Consider the following 23606-nt stretch of genomic DNA (forward strand, 5'->3'; position numbering starts at 1 on the left):
GACGCCCTCACAGACATCCCACGCAGATCCAGATGCTGTAAAGATTGAAAAAATGTGGCTGAATAAAGAAACACACTCCAAACTTTATTTCTATGATACTTAGAATAATGTAATTTATAGCAATAGGTTCAGGCAAGTTGGTTGAATGTAACGAGACTCATTTTGACCAGCTGTCAGTGAAGAGGGCCCCATACTTAGCTAGCATGTCCCTGGCTTCTCCCTTCTGCCTAGCACTCAACTGTGCCCCTATCTCCACCTGCTCCGCAGTGTTTCCCTGCCTAGCCTCCCCTAGGAGATCGGGCAGAGCATTGCTCGCCGGATCCTCCAGCAGTGGGCTACAAATGGCCAGCACTGCTCCCATACTCGGTGCTCTGTACTCTTTCAACATGTTAATGTGATATGTCTTGTGCCTCTCAGGCTCTAACTGTACAACATAGTTGCACTCATTCACCTTTCGGATGACCGGGTACGGCCCCGACCAGGCAGCCATCAGCTTGTTCTCCCGAGTGGGTTTGAGAACAAGCACCTGCTGTCCTGGGATGAACTCTCTGCTACGGGCATTCCGGTCATACCATTGCTTTTGCTTGGTCTGAGCGGCCCTGAGGTGGTCCTGGGCCACCCCCATGAGCATCTCTAACCGGTCTCGGAGATCTACTACATACTGGATCACTGAAGCATCAGTAGCAGTAGCCTCCCCTTCCCATCCCTCACGAAATAGGTCCAGAGGTCCATGTACCCTGCGGCCATATAGTAGCTCGAAGGGGGAGAAGCCTGTAGATTCCTGCGGTACCTCTCGGTAGGCAAACAGCAAGTGCTGTAAATGAATCTCCCAGTCTTTCTCCTCCACCTCTATAAAGGTCCGAAGCATCTGCTTCAGGGTACCGTTAAACCTCTCACATAATCCGTTTGTCTGGGGATGGTAAGGGGTAGTGCGCCGGTGCTGTACACCGCATGCCTCCCAGAGACAATGTAACAGTTCACTCATGAACTGCGACCCCTGATCGGTTAGGACCTCACTAGGGAAACCTACCCTGGAGAAAATGTTCAGCAAAGCTGCTGCCACTGTCTTGGCATCTATGTTGCCAAGTGCTACCGCCTCAGGGTACCAGGTGGCAAAATCCACCACCGTGAGGATGTAGCGCTTCCCTGACCTGCTAGGAATCATAAGGGGTCCTATAAGATCCATCGCTACTTTCTGGAAGGGTTCCCCTATTATCGGTAGGGGTTTCAGGGGTGCCTTCACACGGTCGCCCGCCTTACCCACTCGCTGGCAGGCATCACAAGAGCGGCAGAAATTGCCCGCATCTCGAGATGCCCCCGGCCAGTAGTAACGCTGTAATAACCGGGCTCGCGTTCTGTTGACCCCCTAATGTCCCGCTAACGGAATAGAGTGAGCTACCCGTAACAGTTGCTGCCGGTACCCCTGGGGCACTACTAGCTGTCACTTACCGGTCAATCCCTCCTCTATCCCTGGGTTCCCTTCTCTATACAGGAGTCCCTTATACCATAGGCAGTGCTCAGTGCCTTCCCCTGCCTGAGATTCGGACGCCCGAAGTCTCACGCCGGCCAGGGTAGGGTCTGTCTTCACTGCCTCCCTAAACTGGGCTCCTAAATCTGGCCACCCCCCAGTCATGTCATTGTCTGGAGAATGGGAAAGGGTGAGGGGAAACAGTAAGTCAGTCTGTGGTTGCAACTGATCCTGGCTTACCTCCCTGGGCTCCTCTGCGCCCTCCGCTAATGTTGGTCCCAAAGGCTGGGGTACTGGCGCCGCCGGCATTGCCGCGGTCTGGCTCCGGGTAACTGCCGCCACTGCAGCGGGTTTGGGCACTCGGTCATAGGTGCAGGTCATCAGTCCCAGATCGTTGCCAAGAAGAACATCGGCATCCAAACCGGGTAAAACCCCCACCTCCCGCACACCCTGGCCCTCCCCCCAATCCAAAAAGATTCTGGCCACTTGCAGGAAATGTGGCTCTCCGTCGGCCACAGTGATCTGTATCCCAGGGCCTGGGATCAATTCCTCTGGCCGGACCATATCAGGTCGGACCAGGGTCGCTACAGCTCCTGAATCCAGCAAGCCGACTGCTTGCCGGTCACCGACTGTGACCGGGGTGAGATGTCTGCTCCGGCCGTCTGCTGCAGGTCCATGCTGAGATGTCCTCCGCTCCTGGCTGTAGGCACCGATGAAACCGGGACAGGTGCTGCATGGGACGTCTCGCTGGGAGTTGGTTCCATGACCGGTCCGGAGTCTGTAGTGGAAGCCACCCGCACACGGGCTACCGACTTCGCAGCTGGGGTGCGTTGCCCCCGATGGGATGCGCCGGAACGCAGGGGTTCCGGGCAATCTGGTCTGATGTGACCAGGGCGGTTGCAGTTGTAGCACCAACGCTCGTGCCGGAGCTCCCCCGCCTTCGGTGGACTGCTGCCCACAGGCGGCCTCTGAGTCCATTGGGGGGTATTGGCAGACTTTCTGGCCGGTGCCGCCGCCACCGCCGCCTTGGCTACTGGTTTGGCGGTCATCAGGGCTCGGCTGGCCACATAGTCATCTGCAAGCCTCGCCGCCTCCTGGTAAGTCTTGGGCTTCTTGTCGTACACCCAAGCCCTCACCGCCGGCGGGCACTGCTCCATGAGCTGCTCCTGGAAGATGAGGTCCAGCAGGCGTTGGTAAGTCTGTGCCTCATAGCCCTCCACCCAGCGTATCCCGTACAAAGCCATGTGGGTCACGTAGGTAACATAGGACTCCTGGGGCTGCCTCTCCTCCTGCCGGAATTTACCCCGGTAGGCTTCAGGGGTAAAACCGTACTGAAACAATAACAGTTCTTTCAGGTGTTCGTAGTCATCAGCATACTCATCTGGAAGCGCCATCATTGTCTGCTTAGCCAAGCCGGACAGTAAGGGGTCCAAACGTGCAACCCTATGCTGGGGAAGCACTTTGTACCGCCGGCACTGCGTTTCAAAGTTCTTTAAGAAACTGTCAATCTGGTCAGTGCCTTCCACTAACTTGGTGAGACTGTGCTGGTCCAGCTTGAGTTAATCTGTGTTGGGTTGGACAGGGGGGCAATAAGCGGGTCTGTTCACTGCCATAGTGATAAACTGCAGCCGCTCCTCCGGTGTCCCTCTGTCTCCCCACGCAGTAATCAGTGCCAACATTTCAGGGGTGAACGGACTGGTAGCCGCAGCAACCAGTACCCCTCCTGTTGCACTGCTCCCGGGAGGTGCACTCGTTCCCTCCCCGAGATTACGCTGCCCCGGCATTGGGTTCCTTCCCTGATCTCCGGGTGGCTGTAAAAGGGCAAGCTGAGCCGTATCCTGAGGCTCTGCAAGCCGGGCTTCATAGTCACCGATTGCGTCAACCATGTCTGCGACCTCCTGGTTCTCATAGGGCAGTCCATATTCACGGCACTTGTCCTTCAGCTGAGCTCGGGTCCACATGTTGGATGAGTCTTCAGCCTCGCTCATGGTTCAGTTGCAGCAGTGAGGTGGTGTTACAACTTGTGTTAACTGTTGCACTACTGTGTTTTCAATATCTTTAGTCCCAGGAACTTGCAATTACCATCAAGTTCCTACTATGTTACAGTATCCCGCAGTATACTGTAACACAGGTCCAGTTCAATCCCGCCGCTGCCACCAGTTAATTATAGAGCTTGTCACGGTAGCTTATGACAAGATATAATGAACACCAAATATCTGGGTTGAACTGAACGAGGCTTAGATATAATAAAATATAATTTATTCCTTAAATAAGGTGAACACATCAATATAGTACAATTAACAGACAAGAGGGTAACACTTACTCAGGGTTGGAGGATGGAGAAGTATCCAATAGCAATTCTCCAACAGTCCAGTGACTTTCAAGATGGTATCAGAAGCATAACTCCAGCACAACTCCAGCAATCCAGTGACTTTCAAGATGGTATCAGAAGTTCAACTAAAAACTGTAGGGTTGACACAGTTTATATACCTGTGCAACCCTATTCTTAACATTGAACACAGCCTATTGGTGAACAATTATCTAACGTGGAGACTAACAGACTAACCATGCCCTCAGGTAACAGAGTTTATTGATTGACTAATACTTAATCTCTAGACATTGGGTAACAATCAAGGCAGTTACTTTTTGATCACTGTGCTTAGGCCACTCAGCCGTTTGCCCTTCAGGACTTATTAGCCTAGCAAATGGCGTCTGCATTTTCAGAACAGATCCAAAAATAAAATACATATACACTTTAATATCTACACATATTAATAAGTGCCATTCTGGTGGACTCAGTGGGTCGACATTTGCCAGTTTTTAATGCCTACAGTGACTCCATATATTAGCCAAATATGAACTCTCTGCGACCTCCCGAACTGGAGATACAGAAATGCACTTTAAAACATTAAAATACATGCTTATAATGAAAACATGGGAACAGGGGAACATACATTTTCAAGGTATAACAAGGTGCAAACCTCATCCCTGGACCGCAGTCCAGTTAACCCCTTGTCTCTCTGGTGAGGTCAGGGGATGGCCATATGGGGTGCAACCCCTTTAATACCGGGCCACCCCCTTTCTCCCTCTACAACGTTAACCCCTTATTTGCAAAATTGATTTAAATGTCCAATATTTTCTGCCATATACATTACACACCCTAAAGAACTTAGCAGCCCCTGGAAAACAAGTCTATTGGGAGGGAAAACCATGAGAAGCTGTAGGCAAGGATATCCAAAATTTGTTGGGAAGCCAGAAGAAGGATTTAAGAAGATGATGAGCAGAATACGGTTTGGGGAGAAAGGGATACTATTTTAGCAGCTGAATTTTGGATTGATTGTAGGGGAGAAAGTTGTGAGGCAGGGAGGCTTGTTAGCAGTTTTTACAATAATCTTGATGGGAGAGGATAAGCACGTGCATCATGGGCGTCCGCAGGAGGGGGCAAGGGGGGGCGCTTGCCCCCCCCCCTGGATCACTTGCAGTCCTGGCCGTGCCCGTAAAAAAAAAATCCCTGTGCGCAGTGCTGACACATCCGGCCTTCCAGTCGCCCCTGGCAACCAGATTGTACCCGCTGACGATCCCTACAATTCCCCTGCCGGACTCTCCCCCCCCCCAACCTGATTGGCTGGTGCTTTGCCAGGATTTATTTTTTTTGGCTCGCAGCCAGGCTCTGAGCTGTGAAGCGCCATTTCTTCTGTTCAGCATAGAGCAGGTAAGCAATGTCCCATGCCTCTCCCTTGGTCTCCTCTGGCCCCCTCACTGGTCTCCTCTGGCCCCCCCACGGCCTCCTTTAGTTCCCCCACGGCCTCCCCTGGTCCCCCCACGGCCTCCCCTGGTCCCGCCACGGCCTCCCATGGTTCTCCCATGACCTCCCCATGTCCCCCAAGACCTCCCCTGGTCCCCCCACGGCCTCCCCTGGTCCTCCCACGGCATCCCCTGGTCCCCCCAAGACCTCCCCTGGTCCCCCACGGCCTCCAGAGGTCCCCCCACGGCCTCCAGAGGTCCCCCCACGGCCTCCCCTGGTCCCCCCCCACGGCCTCCCCTGTTCCCCCCCACTACCTCCCCTGGTCCCCCCAAGACCTCCCCTTGTCCCCCCACGGCCTCCAGAGTTTCCCCTGCGGCCTCCAGAGGTCCCCCCACGGCCTCCCCTGGTCCCCCTGTGGCTTCCAGAGGTCCCCTGCGGCCTCCCCTGGTCCCCCGCTGCCTCCTCTGGTCCCCCCACGACCTCCCCTGGTTCCCCCACGGCCTCCCCTGGTCCCCCATGACCTCCCCTGGACTTCCTCTGGCCGCCCACGGCCTCGGCTGGACCTCCTGTGGCCCCCCACGGCCTCCCCTGAACTTCCCCCAATGTCTCCCCTGGTCTCCCCCCTGTCTCCAGTCAGTCACCTACCCACCCTGTCTTCCTCTCTCCCTCTCTGTCTCCCTGCCTCCCTCTCTCTGTCACCCTGCCTCCCTCTCTCTGTCACCTTGCCTCGCTCTCTCTGTCACCCTGCCTCGCTCTCTCTGTCTCACACTCTGGATCTGGATATCTTATTTACCCCATATATCTTAACTGTCCTATACCTACACCAAAATAACCTATACTGCTTTCTTCCAGATCTGACTCTCAAGCTTCACACGGGAGGCAGCGGAATCCCCCCTAACCCAGAAGACAGGTAGGGAACACCTCCCCTCCAGTATATATCATGAGGGTACCTGGACATTGAGGGACTGCGGATCAGGTAAGATCCCAGGCAGGATTGCTGCCTTTGAAAAATGTGCATTGGGGGCATCCAGACACTGGTTAAGGGGTTCAGGAAATTAGTCATTCACATCTGGGTTTTTTTTCTAGGTTAGTGTGCTCATCCAAAACACACACACACACACACACAGTCGAGCACTGCCCATGCGAATGCGCAGAGGTCTCACCGCGCTTGCGCAGGGTGTCCGACCTGCAGGGGTGAGATGAGTGGCGTCCAACGGTTGACGGAGGGGAAGCGCCGTGGTGAGCATGCGCCCGCCATCCTTGCTCCCCCTGCGCCAGCCTCCTGCCCCGACCCCAGTCGTTAAGGTAAGCTGTTATCTTCTTGTAGTGAAGTGTTTGCCAAATGTTATTCATTATCTTATTGATGTGTGGGGTTGGACCTATATATATATTGGTGGGGTGGGGGTGTTTTTTATATGTATTGTGGGGGTGTAATAAAAAGATTGCATTGTAATGTTTTTTTTCCGTATTACAATAAGAAGAAACAGTTAAGTAAAAGTTGCCGGCTAAAAAAATTTTTTTCCATGGTAGGTGCGCTATGGGTTGTGGGGGGGGGCCCTGCTCCTTTCATTTGTCCTGGGCCCCATGATTTCTGTTGGCCTTGGGTGCCGTAAAGTATGTTAATGGCGCTATAAACGCCAAAAACAGACTCTGGGAGAGCCGCCTCACTCCCAAGACGGGACCAATCTGTGCCGCGGCCGGGCCCGCCATTGAGCTGCGACGGCGCCGGTGCCAACAAATCCACTCATCATTGGTAGCTGAGCGCTACCAATGAGAGAGCCGCCGCCGTCCCTTGATGACCCAGTCCCTGACTCTGACCTCCACACTCCCGCCCATCATGCTCTCGCCTCCTCTGACTCGTCATCAATTTGCGCCGGCTCACAGTTCAGAGAGTCTGCTGAAGAGTGAAGACGCAGGCAGCAGCACTCTCTCTGCGTAATAGGCCCCGGCGGCCTCGGCACTCTGCAGAGTAGACTGAAATTAGTTCTGAAATCTGAATCCAATAATCCACAGACCACAGTAGTTTTGCTGCCTCAGGGGGCAGGAGGTAGCATTTGGAATTGGCAACAATTTGAAAATTAGGGTACAAAGAAAACACGACGTTTCGCTGGGTGCCAGTGCCACCACATGCATCATGGTGGCTATTTATTAAGCTGAGCTGAATAGAGTGTGAGAAAGATTCTGAGAGAATGGAGAAATATTATGGAAAAAGCAAGACGGTGCAGGGTGAGAGTGAGAGAGCAGCGAGAGAGAGTAAAAGTAAAATAGATACAGCAAAAGAGAGACAAAGGAGCATGATGCTACTATGGATGGAAAAAGAAAGATGGGGAGAGAGAGGGAGCACATGATAGAAAAAACACTGCGCTGTGTCTTGTGTGTTGTTGAAATAACAAGGAGAAGCAGACAGTGAAAAACGATGGAAAGCAAGCAAGCACTCAGAAAAACGGGGGAGTGGAAGATGTGGGATTATATCTGTGAATGATGTGGATACCATCCAATGCTAAGGCAAGTGCTGGGCGGTTATAACTGGTGCTGTGTGGCAAGTGTTTTGGGTGCAATCTGCTGCTGTGGGTGCAATCTAGTGCTGTGGCAAGTGAAATCTGGCACTACAGTATATATATATTGTGTGTGTGTGTGTACAGTCATACTAGTAAGTGCTCCCACATAGCTCGTATGTCGCAGCACGCCCCGTTCCGCAGCGGAAAGGGGTGGACCCAATGATGAAGCATGCCACTAAGGGGAAACCCTATTGGATGAGGGTTATATAAAGAAAACATTCTGCTTTCTTTGCTTTTTTGAACAAGAGTTGGTTTTGCAGTACTGAAGAGTCTTTTTTTTATTAGAAGTATATATACCCACCCACACTGTGTGCCACACACATACACTTTTCCTTTTTCAAGTTTCTATTACTGCATACAGGGCTGTATTCAATAAATAGTGCATTGTAGGTGAGTTATTTGAAGTTCACAAATCTCATTTTACCAATATAACTATGCATTCGGCAAGGAAAGCTTGGACCTCCTAGCAGGAGAACTTTGAAGGGATTTTTCAACTCTTTTCTTTTTCTTGTGCCCTACCTGGCACGCATTATGTCGATCATGTCGGAGGATCCTGCGCAGAGAAGCAGCCTTAAAAAGTAGTAGTACGGCTGGAATTTCTGCATTTAAGCGCCAGAGTGACATGGCAAGTTCTCCAGTCACCCACCAGATCCTGCAACCCTGAGTATCTGCTCTTTTTTGATGTCATAACTACACTTTCTCAATTGCTTTATTAACCAAGCTTTCTCAAATTTGCTTGAAAATGCACCATTTGTACACACTTTTTTCAAAATTTTCTCGGGAGGGAGAACCCCCCTTGTGCTGGTCGGGCTCGCTCGCCACAGTGCACTCACCACCACTTTTACGCCGGGCACTGACCGTTAAAATTATGCCCCCCCCCCTGAAAAAATTTCTGCGGATGCCCATGCGTGCATTAGAGTTTTAGTAGAAGAAAGGGCAGATCTTGGCAATATTACAGAGGGAGAAGTGACACATTTTGGTCATTCCATGAAATGTGAATGGAGAAGGAAAGGTAGGAGTCAAATGTCACTCCTAGGCAAGGTGCTTTGGTGACAGGATATATGGATAGTATCGTTTACTGTGATGGAAAGGGGTGGTATTAGGCCATATTTAGGGGGAAATATCAGGATGTCAGTTTTAGACATATAACATTTAAGACGGCAAAGTGCCACCCACAAGGATATAGCCAGGAGGCAATCCAAGACTTGGGACTGGATTGCAGGACTGTGGGTCTGGGTGGATAGATATACAGCTGAACCCCGTTATAACGCGGTCCATGGGGTCCACAACTCGCGGCAAAATGGAGGTTTTAAAAGCGGGAGCCATACTCAGACCGTGTTATAGGTGGATTCGCATTGTAGCGGATCGTGCTATAATATGGTTGAGCTGTATCTGCATATCATCTACACAGAGATGACATCTAAGGCCGAAAGAGTTGATGAGGGTTTTATGTTTTATTCATGTTAATTTTCCTAAATTACATTAAAATATAGTTTCATTATTATATACACATTTGTGTTGCAAATGAGATGTTAATCAGAGTTTACATAAAATTATGGGCGTTTCACATAAAATGATCTTATTCATTTATTTATCAGTCAGGTACAAATTATTATCCATCAAAATGCAAAATGAGAAGACAAAAGTGCACAGAAATTGTGCTGTTTTATATGTTACTAGCTGAGAGACCCGGCGTTGCCCGGGATGTAATGTTCCCGTTCCTCTCTCTCCTCCCCCCTCTCTCTGTTTGTCCCCCATTCACATCAATCCAGTCCCCCCCCTCCCTCCCTCACAGCTTCATGTAGCGTGTGTGCGTCAGTCACTGTGTGTTTGCTCGCGCGTCAGTGAGTCTGAGGCAGAAACACAAACACACACAGACTGACTGACGCACACACAGTCAGTGTGTGCCTCAGTCAGTGTGTGCGTGCGTCAGTCAGGCTTTGTGTGCGCGTCAGTCAGTGTGTGCGTGCGTGCGTGCGGCAGTCAGTCAGTGTGTGCGCGCGGGGCGTCAAAGGCAGGGGGGGGCGTCAAAGGGAGGGGGGGGCGTCAAAGGGAGGGGGGGGGCGTCAAAGGGAGGGGGGGGGCGTCAAAGGGAGGGGGGGGCGTCAAAGGGAGGGGGGGGGGCGTCAAAGGGAGGGGGGGGGCGTCAAAGGGAGGGGGGGGGCGTCAAAGGGAGGGGGGGCGTCAAAGGGAGGGGGGGGGCGTCAAAGGGAGGGGGGGGGCGTCAAAGGGAGGGGGGGGGCGTCAAAGGGAGGGGGGGGGCGTCAAAGGGAGGGGGGGGCGTCAAAGGGAGGGGGGGGCGTCAAAGGGAGGGGGGGCGTCAAAGGGAGGGGGGGGCGCGTCAAAGGGAGGGGGGGCGTCAAAGGGAGAGGGGGGGGCGTCAAAGGGAGAGGGGGGGGCGTCAAAGGGAGGGGGGGGGGCGTCAAAGGGAGGGGGGGGGGGCGTCAAAGGGAGGGGGGGCGTCAAAGGGAGGGGGGGCGTCAAAGGGAGGGGGGGGGCGCCTCAAAGGCATGGATTCCTCCCCCTGCATTTCCTGCAGTGGACAGGAGGGGGGGGCAGTGGACAGGAGGGGGGGGGGCAGTGGACAGGAGGGGGGGGGGGCAGTGGACAGGAGGGGGGGGCAGTGGACAGGAGGGGGGGGCAGTGGACAGGAGGGAGGGGGCAGTGGACAGGAGGGGGGGGGCAGTGGACAGGAGGGGGGGGGGCAGTGGACAGGAGGGGGGGGGGCAGTGGACAGGAGGGGGGGGGGCAGTGGACAGGAGGGGGGGGGGCAGTGGACAGGAGGGGGGGGGGGCAGTGGACAGGAGGGGGGGGGGGCAGTGGACAGGAGGGGGGGGGGCAGTGGACAGGAGGGGGGGGCAGTGGACAGGAGGGGGGGGCAGTGGACAGGAGGGGGGGGCAGTGGACAGGAGGGGGGGGGCAGTGGACAGGAGGGGGGGGGCAGTGGACAGGAGGGAGGGGGCAGTGGACAGGAGGGGGGGGCAGTGGACAGGAGGGGGGGGCAGTGGACAGGAGGGGGGGGCAGTGGACAGGAGGGGGGGGCAGTGGACAGGAGGGGGGGGGCAGTGGACAGGAGGGGGGGGGCAGTGGACAGGAGGGGGGGGCAGTGGACAGGAGGGAGGGGGCAGTGGACAGGAGGGGGGGGCAGTGGACAGGAGGGGGGACGCAGTGGACAGGAGGGGGGACGCAGTGGACAGGAGGGGGGGGCAGTGGACAGGAGGGGGGGCAGTGGACAGGAGGGGGGGGCAGTGGACAGGAGGGGGGGGCAGTGGACAGGAGGGGGGGGCAGTGGACAGGAGGGGGGGGCAGTGGACAGGAGGGGGGGGCAGTGGACAGGAGGGGGGGCAGTGGACAGGAGGGGGGGGGCAGTGGACAGGAGGGGGGGGCAGTGGACAGGAGGGGGGACGCAGTGGACAGGAGGGGGGGCAGTGGACAGGAGGGGGGGGCAGTGGATAGGAGGGGGGGGCAGTGGACAGTGACACACACACACACACACACACACACACACACACACACACCTCAGTTGATGCGCCCTTTCTTTAGTTCCGTTTGGCGCCGGAGGTGGGGAGCGACACCTACCTGTACTTCCGGGCGCCGCCACTGTCTGACTCGGCGCCGCGAGGGAGGAAGGGGGTCCGCCATCTTACGCGCCGCGTGGCAGCTGCGGGAAGCGAGGTGATTTGGAGCGGGGAGAGGTGATTTGGAGCGGGGAGAGGTGATGCCGCTGGGGAGGGGGAAGAGGTGATGCCGCTGGGGAGGGGGAAGAGGTGATGCCGCTGGGGAGGGGGAAGAGGTGATGCCGCTGGGGAGGGGGAAGAGGTGATGCCGCTGGGGAGGGGGAAGAGGTGATGCCGCTGGGGAGGGGGAAGAGGTGATGCCGCTGGGGAGGGGGAAGAGGTGATGCCGCTGGGGAGGGGGAAGAGGTGATGCCGCTGGGGAGGGGGAAGAGGTGATGCCGCTGGGGAGGGGGAAGAGGTGATGCCGCTGGGGAGGGGGAAGAGGTGATGCCGCTGGGGAGGGGGAAGAGGTGATGCCGCTGGGGAGGGGGAAGAGGTGATGCCGCTGGGGAGGGGGAAGAGGTGATGCCGCTGGGGAGGGGGAAGAGGTGATGCCGCTGGTGAGGGGGAAGAGGTGATGCCGCTGGGGAGGGGGAAGAGGTGATGCCGCTGGGGAGGGGGAAGAGGTGATGCCGCTGGGGAGGGGGAAAAGGTGATTTGGAGAGGGGAGAGAGGTGTGTGTGTGTGTGTGTGTGTGTGTGTGTGTGTGTGTGTGTGTGTGTTAGTTATTTTTTTGGACCTTTGGCCCGTCACTCCGCCTCAGGCCAATGAGAGGTGTGGGGGGCGGGCCAAGGGGGTGGTGTGAGTGTGTGAGGCCAATGAGAGGTGTGCGGGGGCGGGCGGGCCAAGGGACCAATGAGATTGCCGCTAGGGACACCGGACATCCAGCAGGCAGGCATGCATGCATGCATGCAGGCAGGCAGGCAAACATACAGTGCTTTCACTAATATAGTATAAGATATTTATTTTTATTTTTCTCTGTAAACTATTTTTTCATGTTATGTTTTCTTATTTTAGCAAAAATGTCAAAATACATTTTCCAGCATTTTCCATTTGTATAACCGTATTAGTTTTACAACTTACAATGAATCATTATGTAGTATTTTAAATCTTTTTTATATATGTGGGGTGGATACAATCCAAATACTGGTGCTACAAAATGATAAGCTGTAGTACTGCAACAATGAAGGATAAATGTATAAATCCTGCCGCTGAACACAGTCCAATGAAATGCTAGGCATATGAGAGGGGCTCACCGTGTGCCAACAAGGTATCAAAACTCAGGAAGGGGGCAAGTGGTAGGGAGCATGAGACCTATGCACGGAACTCCATAGTGAAAACTCCGCCACTACCCTCACTAATCCTGACGTCCTAAACACAACTCTTAAGCCCCTGGGGGCGCGGTACGCACGAACTTGACCCGTCAATGTCGCCCCTCAGATGCCGCAATAGGGAGACTTGTTTCAGGTGCAGTGTCAGCGTGCTCCAGCCTCCGGAAGTAAATGAAAAAAGGTGAATATGGCGGTTCACATCCGTTCGCAGGGTAAGTAGAATGCGCAATCAAAAAAGGTTTAAAAAAACTTTAATGTGCACTGAACATAACAAATGCCACAAGAAAACTCTGACGCGTTTCGTCCTGTGTTCTCTTTGACAAAGTCCTTACACAGGACGAAACGCGTCAGTTTTCTTGTGGCATTTGTTATGTTCAGTGCACATTAAAGTTTTTTTAAACCTTTTTTGATTGCGCATTCTACTTACCCTGCAGACGGCTGTGAACCACCATACTCACCTTTTTTCATTTAAATCTTTATATAGACTGATTTTGATGTTGATACTACTTTATATTTTAGCATCACATTATGACTTTTTTTTAGTAACCTACTGTAAAAGATACTCCCCTAATAGGACATATAATGTAGTATACCAGGGAATGTACTAATGTACTGATTGCAGTGTCTGAGTGATGCCACAAGACATTCTTTTTGAACAATAAGAGTCCTAGAACCAGAGTCACGTGTGGTGTGTGAATAGCTCCAGTTAGCTTTAACTCAGCCCCCTTTCCAAAGCACACCAAGTCCTGCTATATTTTCTTCACTTTATTGGAAAAGCATGATTTATATACAGGCACTTGTGGAAGGTATATTGTGATGAGAGAGTGCTTCTCTATGGGTGCTTTGTAGTTAGAGGCAGGTAAAAAGGAAATGGCCTTGCCAAGAGCAGTGTAGTATAGAAGTACTCACTCAGCCAGTGTCAGGAATGAAAAGGAAGTGTGGGGCAATCTGGGTAACAGGAATAGTCTCGGGGACAGACCAACTGTGAACAGAGACAAGGGAGGTTGGAATAGCCCACTCAGCTTAAGAGAATAGGAGGTTGCTAAGACAATCAACACTCACTAGGGCTGTGTAAACAACATATGTATCAATAATGTTGCCTTTCACATGTAGCTAGCTGCTGGGACAGGGAAAATAACAGGCAGCTAAACTAGGGAGACATGAATCCTATGAGCCGCAAAGGGAGACAGAAAAATATGAAATCCTGTTCCAGGACTCACCGCCACTTATTAACATGGGACTCACTTTTCAACGGTTTCACAATCCAACGCTACTTCCAGAACGGATAACCTACTGTAAAAGATACTCCCCTAATAGGACAGATAATGTAGTGTACCAGGGAATGTACAAATGTGCTGAATGCAGAGTCTGAGTGATGCCACAAGACATTCTTTATTGAACAGTAAGAGGCTCTCAGAAATTACAGAGGCTGCTCTGATACTAGTGATGATTTTTTACCCTGCCAAACAAACAATAACATTTTAAGTTTTCTCTCTTTCAGGAACCAGTTGAGTTTGATAACGTTGCAATTTACTTCTCCAAGGACGAGTGGGATTATTTAAAAGAAGAACAGAAGGAACTTTACACGGATGTGATGGTGGAGAATTACCAGACCCTCCGGTCTCTAGGTAAGAAAATATTACCCTCAATATTTCAAATGAAATACATATAGCTCCTGTAATTTATATATATCTTTATATAGAGCCATCCACGTACCTAGCGCTTCACAGCAGTAATACAATACACTTGACATCATAATATAGCAGATAAAGGGAATAAGATTTATGTATGGTGCAAACACTACATATATACGTGTCTCCCCGGACATATACAGGATGTGTCAATGTGAAGCCTGAAATTGTATCAATGATTGAGCAAGGAGAAGAACCTTATGTAAGTTGTCACCAGCAGTTTAAGGAGAAGGAAAATCCTACAGATATCAGCACAGGTGAGTAATAAACACTTTAGTGGTGGGTGCTCTAGGAACAATCATTATATAACACAGGGGGGAGCGCAAACATTTTTTCCCTGCGCCCCCTGCCGGCAGTTCCCCTCTCTCCTCGCCCCTCTTACCTTGACTCTGGCGGCGACGTGATGTCACATGACCTCGCAGCGTAATTTGACACTGCATTGCCATGGCGACATGTATAAGAAGCCGCCGCAGCCAAGGTAGGTGAGGTTTACAGAGACCTTTGCCGCTTCCCCAGCACTTAATTTAAGTGCCTTTGGGAAGAGCGCAGGGCCTCTGTAAACCCCGCGCCGCCCACAGATAGTCTCACGCCCCCCAGTTTGCACACCGCTGATATAACATATTTCATAAAAAGGAAACTTGATCAGAAATAAGAATATCTGCCAATCATTACTAATGTCCTTTTTAACTATACTAGTCCCATAATAAAGTGGAAATATGTGGTACATAAGCTTCCTGATTTCCAGTTTTATTGTATATAACTCTGGAAAACAATATCCTCACAAATAAAGTGTATTGCAATTTTGAATGCTTTTCTGCACTTCTAACAGTTACTGAATACCAAATTTGTTTCAAATGTTACCGTTTGTAGTGTTTCTTTACAATCTGAACCGAAATCTGACGTTTGAAAATCATTTTGTATGTCAGATGATAATGAATTTCTTTACTCCCATTTTTTCTTAGCTGATGGATTTGTGAGCAGGAATTCCCCTGAAGGATATCCTATTTTGCACTGTTCACCAGATTGTGTAATGGAAGATGTCAGTGCTACCCATACTTATCAAGGACAAAATCACATTAGTCAAAATATACCAAGCCAGAGTCTGAGAAAAGCCATAATTCTTACAGATAAGATATCAATTTCACAGGAAAAACGAAATCTCACAGACTCCCACATTTGGTCACTTCGAGAACATACAGGGAGAGAATATGCACGTATTTCTATTACAAACTGTAACAAAAGAAATACTAATGCAAGACAAGTTCCCACTAACCTGTCTTTAAATAGCTATACATGCTGTGAATGTGCTAAAAACTTCAATAATGAGTCGGCTTATAGAACTCACCAAAGATCACATGCCACAGAGATGCTGTATAACTGCTCTGAATGTCAGAAATGCTTTACTAGTAACTCAGATCTTGCTAAACATCTGAAAATTCACAAAGGAGAGATGACTTGCTCTGAATGTGGGAAACATTTCTCTTCTAAATCACACCTTGTTATACATCAGAGAATTCACACAGGAGAAACACCATTCGTGTGTTCTGAATGTGGCAAATGTTTTAACCAGAAAAGTCATCTTGTTGTACATCAGAGATTTCACACAGGAGAAAACCCATTTGTGTGTTCTGAATGTGGGAAATGTTTTAACCACAAAGTTAGTCTTGTTAAACATCAGAGAATTCATACAGGAGAAACACAATCTGTATGTTCTGAATGTGGGAAATGTTTTAACCAGAAAGGTAGTCTTGTTAAACATCAGAGAATTCATACAGGAGAAAAACCATTTGTATGTTCTGAATGTGGGAAATGTTTTAACCAGAAAGGTAGTCTTGTTGAACATCAGAGAATTCATACAGGAGAAACCCCATTTGTATGTTCTGAATGTGGTAAATGTTTTAAACAGAACAATAGCCTTGTTGAACATCAGAGAATTCACACAGGAGAAAAACCATTTGTATGTTTTGAATGTGGGAAATGTTTTAACAAGAAAGGTAGTCTTGTTGAACATCAGAGAATTCACACAGGAGAAAAACCATTTGTATGTTCTGAATGCGGAAAATGTTTTAACTACAAAGTTAGTCTTGTTAAACATCAGAGAATTCATACAGGAGAAAAACCATTTGTATGTTCTGAATGTGGGAAATGTTTTAATCGGATCGATAGGCTTGTTGAACATCAGAGAATTCATACAGGAGAAAACCCATTTGTATGTACTGAATGTGGGAAATGTTTTAAACAGAACAATAGGCTTGTTGAACATCAGAGAATTCACACAGGAGAAAAACCATTTGTATGTTCTGAATGTGGGAAATGTTTTACCCAGAAAGGTAGTCTTGTTAAACATCAGAGAATTCATACAGGAGAAAACCCATTTGTATGTTCTGAATGTGAGAAATGTTTTAACCAGAAAAGTAGTCTTGTTAAACATCAGAGAATTCATACAGGAGAAAACCCATTTGTATGTTCTGAATGTGGGAAATGTTTCAACCAGAAAGGTAGTCTTGTTAAACATTGGAGAATTCACACAGGAGAAAAATGATGTTTGCTCTAAATGTGGTAAACGTTTTGCACGCAGAAAAGTTTTGCTTTTTAATATAACAGTCTGAAAAATATGGGGTTTGTTTAAAAAAAAATCTTTAAACTGCTATGAAAACGTATCACCTTTCTTGTAATTGTGTTAAATATTTAGCTTTTTATTATTACTTAAAAAAAGTAAGGCAAGTGTGGAATTTTTACTGTTTTTTCGTGTTAAAAAAATTACTATTGTTTGAAAATTCTTTTATAGGATTTTTTAATTAATATTTTATAATAAGCATCTAGTGTATTTCCATAAGTTTTGACTTTGAAAATGGGTGTCTGACACACCTTACAGTACATGTGCTGTTTTATTGTTAAGATTACAAGCAATCAATAAAATAAACTCACATGGGCTCTTTGACGAAAACGGCAGCAGGATGGTTAAAGTAAAGGTTAAGCTTGGTCCTGCCATCCCTTTCATCAAGGTCACTGCCTTGATCCAAGAGTTGTTGTGAGCACTGGGATTGCCTGTGAATATATTTCCCAAAACGATGTAATATGTCATTTTATTGTATTTAAAGGTAGGGGTATCATGTATATTATGCATTAACACAGGGGGGCGCAAACTTTTTTCCCTGCGCCCCCCTGCCGGCTGTCCCCTCATTCCCGCGCCCCCCCCCCCCAACCCCAACTTACCCGCGCTCCGGCGTAATGACGTCACGTTGCCATAGCAACGTGACGTCACATGACCTCGCAGCGTCATTTTGACGCCGCGTTGCCATGGCGACGCAGGGAGGAAGCCGCCGAAGCCACGGTAAGTAAGGTTTACAGAGGCCCTGCAGCTCCCCCGGCACTTAATTTAAGTGCCTTCGGGAAGCGCGCGGGGCCTCTGTAAACCCCGCGCCCCCCGTCGGCAGTGTCGCGCCCCCCCTGGGGGTCACGCCCCACAGTTTGCGCACCGCTGCATTAACACATATGGGGCTGTAGTACCACCTCACTGGACATAGCGGTGCAGATCACTCCCCTTAGCACCAGGTTTCCCAGTAGAATTGTCCTTTTTGGTGGGCAGCGTTATTGTCCTTAAATTGGTACAATTTATTTCGTGTTAAATGGGGAAACCCCTATGCCGGTGCTCTGGATATATGTAGGAGATTATGAGAGTGACTATAAATAAGTCCGTAGTTGTCCATAATGTTGAACTTATTGTAGTGAGACAGGAGATAGAGGCTGTTAATGTGATGCTACCAATAAATCTGGCCATGCATGAATCAGACACATTGTCCAGGTAGAAGACAAACGGATGAGAGGGAGGGGGGAATCCTGCAGCAGGAGCCGCAAAATTGAGCTCGAGCTAGCCAGATAAGACAACTCCCATACTGCCACCCGTCATCAAACTAGTCCTGCTGTCCCACGGTCACCGGGAAGAAGTGAAGATAAAGACTCACATCTGTTTGCCTTGTGCACATATTCCGCAGGCATCTGTAGTGATTAAGATCCTTGGTAGTGCCAGTTATTTTGTAGCTTTTCCACAAGGCATCCCTGAAATGATTGAACACTATAAGGTCAGTTGTAACCCATGGAAGGTGGGCCCCCAGTACTCTTATTCTGCCTAGTGGAGCATGGGTATCACAGAGTTTTAAGAACTCTGATTGGAAAATGTCGAGCGCAGAATCAGGGTCGGGAATTAAGTCGATTCTGTACAAAGGGCAGTGGGTAAGGTCAGCCAGACACTCTTGTTGGTTAAAGTTTCTAAATGTCATGCTGTGGTCACCACAAACAACGAAAGAAAAAGGTGCTCAAAAGCGCTCTAACAAAAACCCAGAGCTTAATAATTAAGTGCAAATAAACGACAGTGCATAAATAACACAATGTAAGTGCATAAATAACACAATGTAAGTGACAATCTATGGTGATCTAGGGGAGCGAAATTACCTAAGAGAAAATATATAAAACTACCATAGTGCAGTTAACGTTTAACAAAACACAATAATGGCTGAACTCTCAAATTGGCATATAAGACACGCTAGATAACATTAGTATATTTCCATCCATAGATATCCAAATAGAAAAAATGAGGAGCAAAAATAGGAGGTAGTATAAAATCCAGAAGAGAAACACAGAGCCAAAAATAAAATACCAAAAGTATTTATCCAACACTGGTAAAAAATGAAGGCTTACAAGATTCCAAATTGGTTACAGCATGGGTGTAGGGATAAAGATGGTAGCCGAGTCGCGTTCTCGGGATCTCTTCACACCACCGTTGCGTCCAGTGGTCTCCGTCCTGCACCTCTACTCGGGGCCGATACGTCACTTCCGGTTCCTCCACCACTCGAAGTAGACGTCACAGGAACTCCAAAGCAGATTCTCTTCCTCTAGATGATACACTGAGGGTTACGCTTTACGCGTTTCGCCGTTCTGAATGACGGCTTCGTCAGGAGTAGCTTTAACCCATACAAGGATACTATATATACCCTCTTAACTACCATTGACCTTTCCTCCTATAGGTCAATGTATGATGACATCTAAATTAAAGGGTAAACGGCTATGTGGATCCTCCCCAATATAGAATTATCATGATACAAATCTTATACATTTCATTAAAAATAAAACTTTATACATTTTAATTAAAATACAAATTTGACACCTGATCCTCCTTTACAACATAAGGAAAGGACCATTATTAATAGAAAAATATTAAAATTATAGATGTAATACATAAATTAAATACTACAAATCTATATTAAACATTAATACACAAATCACCAAGTATATCCCCTATCTCATAAATAAAATGAAATGTAAGGAAGATGACGATTGATGAATCTCAAAAATAAGAGAAAATACAGAGTTAGTGAGGAATTAAATTCAATTACAGCAAACATTTACATAATCCATTAGGGAAATGCGTCTTATCCGTATTTTCATTCAAACTTTTGCCCTGACAATTTGTATCTTATAATTAATCCCCTATATATCCCATCAAATAAAGGGCTCCGTATAACAGGTAGCAAAAGTCTAAAGGAAAGTACTTAGTTCAAAGTCTACATTTAGACCCAAAGGTATAAGGGATTTCAACGTGAATATCCATAAACATTCTCTCTTTTTCAGGGCAATATTTCTGTCCCCACCTCTCCAATGTGGTAACACCTGTTCTAGTACTGTGAACTTAAGGCCTGATGTATCTCCCTGATGTTTTTGAATAAAGTGGTTTGATAGAAAATGTGAAAATACAAAAAGCTAGGTCTCCGGTGCTAATGAGTTAAAGTCCACAATACCATGATCCAAGATACAGTCCTTGATGGAAAAGACAGTCCTGGCAATGGGTGGATTAACCAATGCAATTCAGAGTGGCTTTGATGGTCTTCAGAATGGCCCCAGATGTTCTCTGCAATGAATAAAAAAGAGACACGCCAAGTGCGCAGTATATAAAGAACCACAGCCCCAACTGAGATGGAAATAATGTGACGATAGCCTACACAGGTCTATAAATATTACAAAAAATAACTGAGTTTGAACTGAACGAGGCTTAAGATATAATAAAGTGATTTTATTCCTTTGGATAGGTGAACACACAAAATAATACAGTAACAGACAAGGAGTACACTTACTTAGGGGTTGGAAAGATGAGAAGTAGTTTGCACAGCATTTCTTCAGCAATCAAGATGGTTTCAAGATGAGTCATGATGAACAACATACAAGAGACAAAGGATAAAGGTGGACAGCAGTTTATAAACCTTTGTCCCCCTATTCTTAACACTGAGTACTGGGGATTGGTTTTCAATTACCTCCAGCCACTCTAACGTGGGAAGCATTCTGACCCATGCCCCCCTGCTAGTTGGCACAGGCGCAGTAGAACTCTGGGGTCTCATTTCTGGGCCACCACATTTGCATCTGGGAGGCCAGCTAGTCTAGGGAATGTAATTCCTGACAGGAAAACCTTTGTTATGAGGTGTGAAATGCAACACTTAAGGCTGGCTCTGGTTTGAGCCTTCTCCGCCCTCGGATAAACAGTGAGGGTGACAAAACCCTTTGAACAATACTTAAGTTCCGGACATTGGGACGCTTCCTCTGGCCATCTGCTACCTTATGGCCAAAGGAATTTCCTCTGGATCTTATCCATACCTTAAAATACAGTATCAAAGGTAAAACATAAACATATTAAAATATCCGGTTCCGTTGGGTCTAGCAGGTCCAAACTTCCGAGTTCTCAATGCCGGAACTGGGACACCATATGGTCCAAAAAGCGACTTGCTACGACCTTCGGAGCGGAGATACACAAATGCACATTAAATCATTTTTCACTTTAATACAAAAATCTCAGCTAAAAAGAAATCTCAGCTTTTCACTAAATCCCCATTGAAAACAACGGGCAGCTCCGCCATAGACTTTCAATGGTAAACCGCCGCCATTGAAGTCAATGGGGTTTCTCCGCCATTGAAGTTTATGGGAAAAGTCCCGAACATTCAAGGGGGTCCATACTCCGTCGGGTTGGTCCAGGAGGGTCAAGGATGGTTCTGCAGTGATGCCGGAGCAGTGACCACAGATACCCCAAACCTTGATCCGCTGGGCCCTCCGGAACCGGAGATATGGATTACCAAATTTCAGCTTTTCACACTTAGTCATTTTTCTGAGCCGTTTCTGCCGCCGCCGGCAAAGCCTATGGCGCGACCCGCTCTGTCTGGTTCAACCCTTATCGGGGTCCAGGATTCGGGGACCCGGTTGTGGTCGAGTGGGGGGAGGTCTAGGAACTAGTGGCAAAAGGAATTTTATTTCTAGGTGCTCTAGAACTGTTTATTCCCACGCCACTTGTCGTTGAACTTGACTTGTAAGTGATCAAAGCTCTCTTTTAGACATTGTATCCGCTTTGCGGTTTGCGGTCTGGACGGCAGCCAACTCGTTCTTCGAAAGTTACCTCGAGGAATCTCCATTGAAGTCAATGGACCCATTGACTTTCAATGAGAAACTGCCGCTGTCCCTCTCGGATGCCACCTGCTGGTCTTTACAGGAAACAGGACTAAAACAGCAAGATTCTCCATTAGAATGCATTGAGCCCTAATGGCGGCCAATGGGGACCTGAAAAATGGGGCCTGAAAAGGCGGGAAAATTACACAAAGAGCTATAATCATTAAAGGACTATTAACCCTTGTGCTCCCGGATGGATTCTAGTGTGTGTGTGATGCAGACACTGATTAAACCAGACATTACAATGGAACGGGAACGGGAGAATACATTTACATGTTATAACAAGGGTTAAATCACAGTTCTGGACCTCAGCCCAGTTAACCCCTTGTCTCCCTGGTGAGGTCAGGGGATGGCCAAATGGGGTGCAACCCCTTTAATACCGGGCCACCCCCTTTCTCCCTCTACAAATAACCCTAACTTACAAGATAATTTCTTGTACATTCAGGGGAAAGAATCTGTGCTGTGTCGCGTTCCAACCTCAATATCCACGAACCCCACGTGGTTACAGTCGGATGGTTTCTCTTGTACTTGGTAGTGCCCTCAGGGATTCAGCATAGGCCCCCACAGCAAGCGTGTAGAGAAATTAATACAGCCTAGTGTAAAAACGTACTTACACTTTAATTACATAAAAACAAACATACTACCAACACTTACAATTTGTATTGGTAGCAAATGTGACCAACGGATGCCGTCTGCAACCTGCTGCAGTCTGGCTGGAACAAGGGACCCACGCAGTCGTGCACTACTCTCCGATTGATGACGTCAGCGGCGCGGGTCAGTCTCAAGCGCCGGAAGGTACAGCAGTGGAGAGGCATACACGTGGGATACTAAGCTCCTCCTCCCTACACGTTTCGTGACGCAGTGTCACTTCCTCAGGGGATATGTGATAGCCTCTCCACTGCTGTACCTTCCGGCGCTTGAGACTGACCCGCGCCGCTGACGTCATCAATCGGCGAGTAGTGCACGACTGCGTGGGTCCCTTGTTCCAGCCGGACTGCAGCAGGTTGCAGACGGCATCCGTTGGTCACATTTGCTACCAATACAAATTGTAAGTGTTGGTAGTATGTTTGTTTTTATGTAATTAAAGTGTAAGTACGTTTTTACACTAGGCTGTATTCATTTCTCTACACGCTTGCTGTGGGGGCCTATGCTGAATCCCTGAGGGCTCTACCAAGTACAAGAGAAACCATCCGACTGTAACCACGTGGGGTCCGTGGATATTGAGGTTGGAACGCGACACAGCACAGATTCTCTCCCCTGAATGTACAAGAAATGATCTTGTAAGTTAGGGTTATTTCCATCTCAGTTGGGGCTGTGGTTATCTATATACTGCGCAATTAGTGTGTCTCTTTATTATTCATTGCAGAGAACATCTGGGGCCATTCTGAAGACCATCAAAGCCACTCTGAATTGCATTGGTTAATCCACCCATTGCCAGGACTGTCCTTTCCATCAAGGACTGTATCTTGGATCATGGTATTGTGGACTTTAACTCATTAGCACCGGGGACCTAGCTTTTTGTATTTTCATATGTTATGTTAGATTTGGAACTGTCTATTGTTTGCTGTCCCCTTGGCAGCTGTTTCACATATTTGTTGTATCACGCACATTTTGTTTGATATTCATATCACATTAGCCTAATTGGATCAAGCGCTGATAGAGAGCGTTATTAGTTAGTTTGTGGTTTATTTTGATAGAAAATGTGTGGTAACCCCTCTTCTCACATTCCCAATATGTTCGAGTATGCGTGTTCTAACAGGTCTAGAGGTTTGGC

General features: G+C 48.6%; 1 pseudogene; it reads left to right on the forward strand.

Annotated features, from left to right (window-relative positions):
- The first annotated feature begins 14138 nt into the window (after positions 1-14138).
- Positions 14139-23606, forward strand: part of LOC142470744 (uncharacterized) — a 38000-nt pseudogene continuing 28532 nt past the window's right edge.

Source organism: Ascaphus truei, chromosome 20 (assembly GCF_040206685.1).
Source record: "Ascaphus truei isolate aAscTru1 chromosome 20, aAscTru1.hap1, whole genome shotgun sequence".
NCBI classification, from domain to species: domain Eukaryota; kingdom Metazoa; phylum Chordata; class Amphibia; order Anura; family Ascaphidae; genus Ascaphus; species Ascaphus truei.